The sequence below is a fragment of the Staurois parvus genome, unplaced genomic scaffold (assembly GCF_062004578.1).
Source record: "Staurois parvus isolate SC_StPar_1 unplaced genomic scaffold, SC_StPar_1.0 ptg001247l, whole genome shotgun sequence".
Classification (NCBI taxonomy): Eukaryota; Metazoa; Chordata; class Amphibia; order Anura; family Ranidae; genus Staurois; species Staurois parvus.
In genome coordinates this window covers 69,423-75,466 of record NW_028319043.1, presented here as the reverse complement: position 1 = coordinate 75,466, position 6,044 = coordinate 69,423, and the positions used below count along the sequence as shown (strand labels likewise).

Sequence of the window (6,044 nt, the reverse complement as noted above, 5' to 3'; positions counted from 1 at the left end):
ACTGCCCCCCTGTCTGTGCCAGGCTGCCCCTCTCTGTGCCAGGCTGCCCCCCTGTCTGTACCAGGCTGCCCCTCTCTGTACCAGGCTTCCCCCCTCTCTGTGCCAGGCTGCCCCTCTCTGTACCAGGCTTCCCCCCTCTTTGTGCCAGGCTGCCCCCCTCTCTGTACCAGGCTTCCCCCCTCTCTGTGCAAGGCTGCCCCCCTCTCTGTACCAGGCTGCCCCCCTCTCTGTGCCAGGCTGCCCCTCTCTGTGCCAGGCTGCCCCCCCTCTCTGTGCCAGGCTGCCCCCCTCTCTGTACCAGGCTGCCCCCCTCTCTGTACCAGGCTGCCCCCCTCTCTGTACCAGGCTGCCCCCCTCTCTGTACCAGGCTGCCCTCCTCTCTGTACCAGGCTGCCCCCCTCTCTGTACCAGGCTGCCCCCCTCTCTGTACCAGGCTGCCCCCCTCTCTGTACCAGGCTGCCCTCCTCTCTGTACCAGGCTGCCCCTCTCTGTACCAGGCTGCCCCCCTCCTCTGTCGGTGTCGCTTTACTTTCTGTTTCCAGTAAAGGGTGGAGCTGGAGGTGGAGAACAGAAACAGAAAGTAAATTCCTCCTTCAAGTCCCGAGTCACCCGAACTTCCTCCACACCCGGATCACCCGCACTGAGCACGGTGAGTGACCCATTTCCCCCCTAATATCCCCGGAGCCCCCCTGATTATTACCCCCCCAGGGTGTACAGACCCCCCAGCTCTCCTCTCCTGCCTGCTGGTCTCTGGGGGTCCCTCTGATACATTGTATCACTTTGTATACAATACAGGGAATGTTGATATTTTGTTTCTAAAAGTTTAATAATATTTCCTGGATTTCCTGTATTATATAAACTCCGCAGAGTACAACTTCTACTATTGTTGTTATGGGGGGGGGGGGAGGGGAGGGGGGGTCTCTGTATTAGGTCTGTATACATTAAAGCTGAAGGCAAAACTTTTCTTTTTCTTTTTTTTTGCCTTTCGTTTTTTGTGCGGGAATGCACAGAGCGCATGTGTTTCCTGCACCGTACGCATGTGTTTCCTGCACCGTACGCAAATGCGCTGCGCTCTGCATTCATTCTTATTGGCATCCCCACACATCTGGTAAACGTGGGTGCGTTGGCGGCCCCCAGAACGCATGGAACTGCGCAGTACCGTGCACTTTGTTCCAGCGCAATTGTAATAATCGTGTTGCCGGGAACACGTAAACCATTCCAGCTCCAACGCACCCCGAAATTCCCACTATCTGAGCCCCATTGGGGACGTCTTTCACTTTCTGCCCCATAGCCAGAGCAGGGAATGAGAGGAAACCCCTCCAAAGGGAGGGAATCACCAGAACTAGTGTCCCCATTGGAAGATTCTGCTCTATTCCTGTCCTGGTGACAACCAATTCTGTTTCACTTTCAGTGATTACAGTAAAGAGGACAAGTAGGGGAATTTCCTCCATGGGGGTGCAGACAGTAATAAAATGTATGGACTCTGCACAGTACCGCTTCTCTTGTCCTTGTACTGGGGGGGAGGGGGTCCAACAATCAGGGAAGATGACAACATTCAGGCATGTTTTCTATCCTCTAATCTACCCGATCGATTGTGCCTCTTAGAGACCTTCACCCAATCCAACCAGAAATGTCCCCGTGCAGCAGTCCTCCTGGCTGCGGGCATCCCAAGGAAGGACACAGAGTGACTAACCTATGTCTGGTATCTAACCCTTGGTGTCCAAGTTACAGCACAAGGGCCACATGTGGATTGGGTACCTCTACTGTGTGAGCCTCAGACCCCAGCAGCCAGCATTGGGAGCCTTGATTGGAAAAGTATGTCTCCAGTTTCCAACCAGTGCAGAGTCTCTGACCATCTCTTGGGAGATGTCTGTAGTCCCTAACCATCTCTTGGGGGGTGTCTGTAGTCTCTGACCAACTCTTCAGGGATGTCTGTAGTCCCTAACCATCTCTTGGGGGGGTGTCTGTAGTCTCTGACCAACTCTTCAGGGATGTCTGTAGTCCCTAACCATCTTTTGGGGGGTTGTCTGTAGTCTCTGACCAACTCTTCAGGGATGTCTGTAGTCTCTGACCATCTCTTGGGGGGTGTATGTAGTCCCTAACCATCTCTTGGGGAGTGTATGTAGTCCCTAACCATCTCTTGGGGGGGTGTATGTAGTCTCTGAATATCTCTTGGGGGGTGTCTGTAGTCTCTGACCAACTCTTCAGGGATGTCTGTAGTCCCTAACCATCTCTTGGGGGGGTGTCTGTAGTCTCTGACCAACTCTTCAGGGATGTCTGTAGTCTCTGACCATCTCTTGGGGGGTGTATGTAGTCCCTAACCATCTCTTGGGGAGTGTATGTAGTCCCTAACCATCTCTTGGGGGGGTGTATGTAGTCTTTGAATATCTCTTGGGGGGTGTCTGTAGTCTCTGACCATCTCTTGGTGGATGTCTGTAGTCCCTAACCATCTCTCGGGGGGGGGGGGTGTCTGTAGTCTCTGACCAACTCTTCAGGGATGTCTGTAGTCTCCGACCATCTCTTGGTGGATGTCTGTAGTCCCTGATCATCTCTCCTGGGGATGTCTGTAGTCCGTGGTCATCTCCTGGGGGGTGTCTGTTGTCTCTGACCATCTTTTCAGGTATGTCTGTAGTCTCTGATATCTCTTGGGGGATTTCTGTAGTCCTTGATCATCTCTTGAGAGATGTCTGTACATTTCTTGGGAGATGTCTGTATTCCCTGATCATCTCTTGGGAGATGTCTGTAGTCCCTGATCATCTCTTGGGAGATGTCTGTAGTCCCTGATCATCTCTTGGGAGATGTCTGTAGTCTCTGTCCATTTCTTGGGGGGATGTCTGTAGTCTCTGACCATCTCTTGGTGGATGTCTCTAGTCCCTGTCATTTCTTGGGGGATGTCTGTTGTCTCTGACCATCTATTGGGGGATGTTTTTCATCCCTGACCATCTCTTGGGGAATGTCTGTAGTCTCTGACCATCTCTTGGGGGATTTCTCTGGTCTCTGCCATTTCTTGGGGGATGTCTCTGCCATATCTTGGGGGATGTCTCTAGTCCCTGCCATTTTTTGGGGGATGTCTGTAGTCTCTGAACATCTCTTGGATGGAAGAATAGAAGAATGGATGGGAGAGAATGGAAGGATGGGATGGAATGGAAGGATGGGATAGAATGGAAGGATGGGATAGACCGGAAGGATGGGATAGACCGGAAGGATGGGATAGACCGGAAGGATGGGATGGAATGGAAGGATGGGATGGAATGGAAGGATGGGATGGAATGGAAGGATGGGATGGAATGGAAGGATGGGATGGAATGGAAGGATGGGATAGAATGGAAGGATGGGATAGAATGGAAGGATGGAATGGAAGGATGGGATAGAATGGAAGGTTGGGATGGAATGGAAGGATGGGATGGAATGGAAGGATGGGATAGAATGGAAGGATGGGATGGAACGGAAGGATGGGATGGAACGGAAGGATGGGATAGAATGGAAGGATGGGATAGAATGGAAGGATGGGAAGGATGGGATAGAATGGAAGGATGGGATAGAATGGAAGGTTGGGATAGAATGGAAGGATGGGAAGGATGGGATAGAATGGAAGGATGGGATAGAATGGAAGGTTGGGATGGAATGGAAGGTTGGGATGGAATGGAAGGATGGGATGGAATGGAAGGATGGGATAGAATGGAAGGTTGGGATGGAATGGAAGGATGGGATAGAATGGAAGGATGGGATAGAATGGAAGGATGGGAAGGATGGGATAGAATGGAAGGATGGGATAGAATGGAAGGTTGGGATGGAATGGAAGGTTGGGATGGAATGGAAGGATGGGATGGAATGGAAGGATGGGATAGAATGGAAGGTTGGGATGGAACGGAAGGATGGGATAGAATGGATGGAGAGGTAGATGGATAAGATGGAGGTTAAAAGTAGTGATGCCCTCACAGTCCAGGCCAGGATCTTACCTTAGAGTTCAGCCCTTCTTACTAGTTCAGGTGGGTCCCAGGTATGGCATCCCTTCCCATCATCCTCCACTCCTGCTCTTAGTGACAGAGGGATGGTCAGTGGGTCTTGGTCACCAGTGGTGGTGGCTCCTGAACGTGGCTTCCCTGTGGTATCCTAGTAACACATTTCTGAGTACCCGCATGTCGTGTTAAGCATTTATGACACCACTAATGTTCTAGCTACTTATTAACCCTTTATCTTCAGCCTCACCCTGACCGGGGCCCCAGATGAGACTATTTGCTGATAAGCACTCCATTCCCATAGCAATATCTGCAGTGTCAATACTCCCCAAAACTGCCAGACGATCAAAGCTTTGGCAGAAAGGTACAATGCACCAAATTATCGTCTCCAACCACACAGCGGGTGTCTGGAGGGTGGTGTTCAGACTCCTACACACACAGATACCCAACCTGAACCTCTGATTGCATTCCTTCCTGAAGAGCTCTCAGGCATTTGGTGGTGGGATGGAGGCTATCCATGGACACCCATTGGCAGCATCGAGTGTGGCGATTGCACAGACCTGGCCTCAGTCATCACTGGGGCATATATGGGAATTCTGTGACATATTTACATCCCTGGGGGCTCCTGGAACTCTGAGCCTGAGTTCCTGTGAAGATGGGGCCACCATTGTTGGGTATTGTGCCAAATAAGATGTTTTCTGAAAATAATCAAGCTGTTAGGGAGTGGTTTGGTAGTGATCGGCCATTTCAAGGCGGCGAAGTTGTCATTTGGTCTCCTATATGGAATTTTGACCTGGTTCTTTGCTCACATAGACAGCACCAGAGTCTGAACTGGGCCAGTACACGGTCAACGAATGGTGGCAACACATTAGGAATTCTGAAAACAAGTTGACATCAAAGACCATTGGTGGCAGCACATGGCAGTGTGATGGGTGGTGCCGGGGGGGGGGGGGCAATTATTGGAACCAATCCCATGTATGGCTCTCTATGCAGCAGCTGAAAGCCAACGGGAGGGAGAGGAGAAGAAGCCAGATTTCAGCTGCTACAGAGGGAGCCATATGGGGGATCAGTTCCAGTGATTGCTTCCCTGCCATGATGATCCCTGCCCATATCTGATTCACCCAACTGCCTGGGCCCCCCTGCTGCCCTGGGCCCTAGAAGGACATGCAGACAGCAGCAGAATGCTGAACTGGACCAGTTTATGGCCAACAAATAGAGGCAACACACCGGGAACTCTGACCATAAATGGGCATCAAAGAGCAATGGTGGCAACACGTGGGCAATACAATAATAGGGTGCAGTCATTGCCCAGTCGGCTTCCCTCCACCTTTCCTCCTGCCGAGGCCCCCAGTCTCCTTTCCTTCACCTTTCCTCCTGCCATGGTACCCAGTCTGCTTTCCTCCACCTTTCCTCCTGCCATGGTCCCCAGTCAGCTTCCCTCCACCTTTCCTCCTGCCATGGCCCCAGTCTGCTTTCCTCCACCTTTCCTCCTGCCATGGTCCCCAGACGGCTTCCCTCCCACCTTTCCTCCTGCCATGGTCCCCAGTCGACTTCCCTCCACCTTTCCTCCTGCAACGGCCTCCAGTCTGCTTTTCCCCACCTTTTCTCCTGCCATGGTCCCCAGTCAGCTTCCCTCCCACCTTTCCTCCTGCCATGGTCCCCAGTCGGCTTCCCTCCACCTTTCCTCCTGCCATGGTCCCCAGTCGGCTTCCCTCCACCTTTGCTCCTGCCATGGTCCCCAGTCGGCTTCCCTCCAGCTTTCCTCCTGCCATGGTCCCCAGTCGGCTTCCCTCCACCTTTCCTCCTGCCATGGTCCCCAGTTGGATTCCCTCCACCTTTCCTCCTGCATGGTCCTCAGTTGGCTTCCCACCACCTTTGCTCCTGCCATGGTCCCCAATCGGCTTCCTTCCACCTTTCCTCCTGCATGGTCCCCAGTTGGATTCCCTCCACCTTTCCTCCTGCATGGTCCCCAGTTGGATTCCCTCCACCTTTCCTCCTGCATGGTCCCCAGTTGGATTCCCTCCACCTTTCCTCCTGCTGTGGCCAGTAGATTTCACCTTCCTCTGACCTCATCCACACACAGGC

The 6,044-nt window shown here is 52.6% G+C and overlaps 1 protein-coding gene across 1 annotated transcript in view; it reads left to right on the top strand.

Annotated features, from left to right (window-relative positions):
* Positions 1-500: 500 nt before the first annotated feature.
* The window catches only part of LOC149437902 (protein mono-ADP-ribosyltransferase PARP9-like), a 58,603-nt gene continuing 53,059 nt past the window's right edge, over positions 501-6,044 (top strand). Inside the window, exon 1 of the mRNA XM_089660491.1 lies at positions 501-649. The gene's annotated coding sequence lies outside the window, so the exon portion shown is untranslated. The remainder of the gene's footprint in view (positions 650-6,044) is intronic.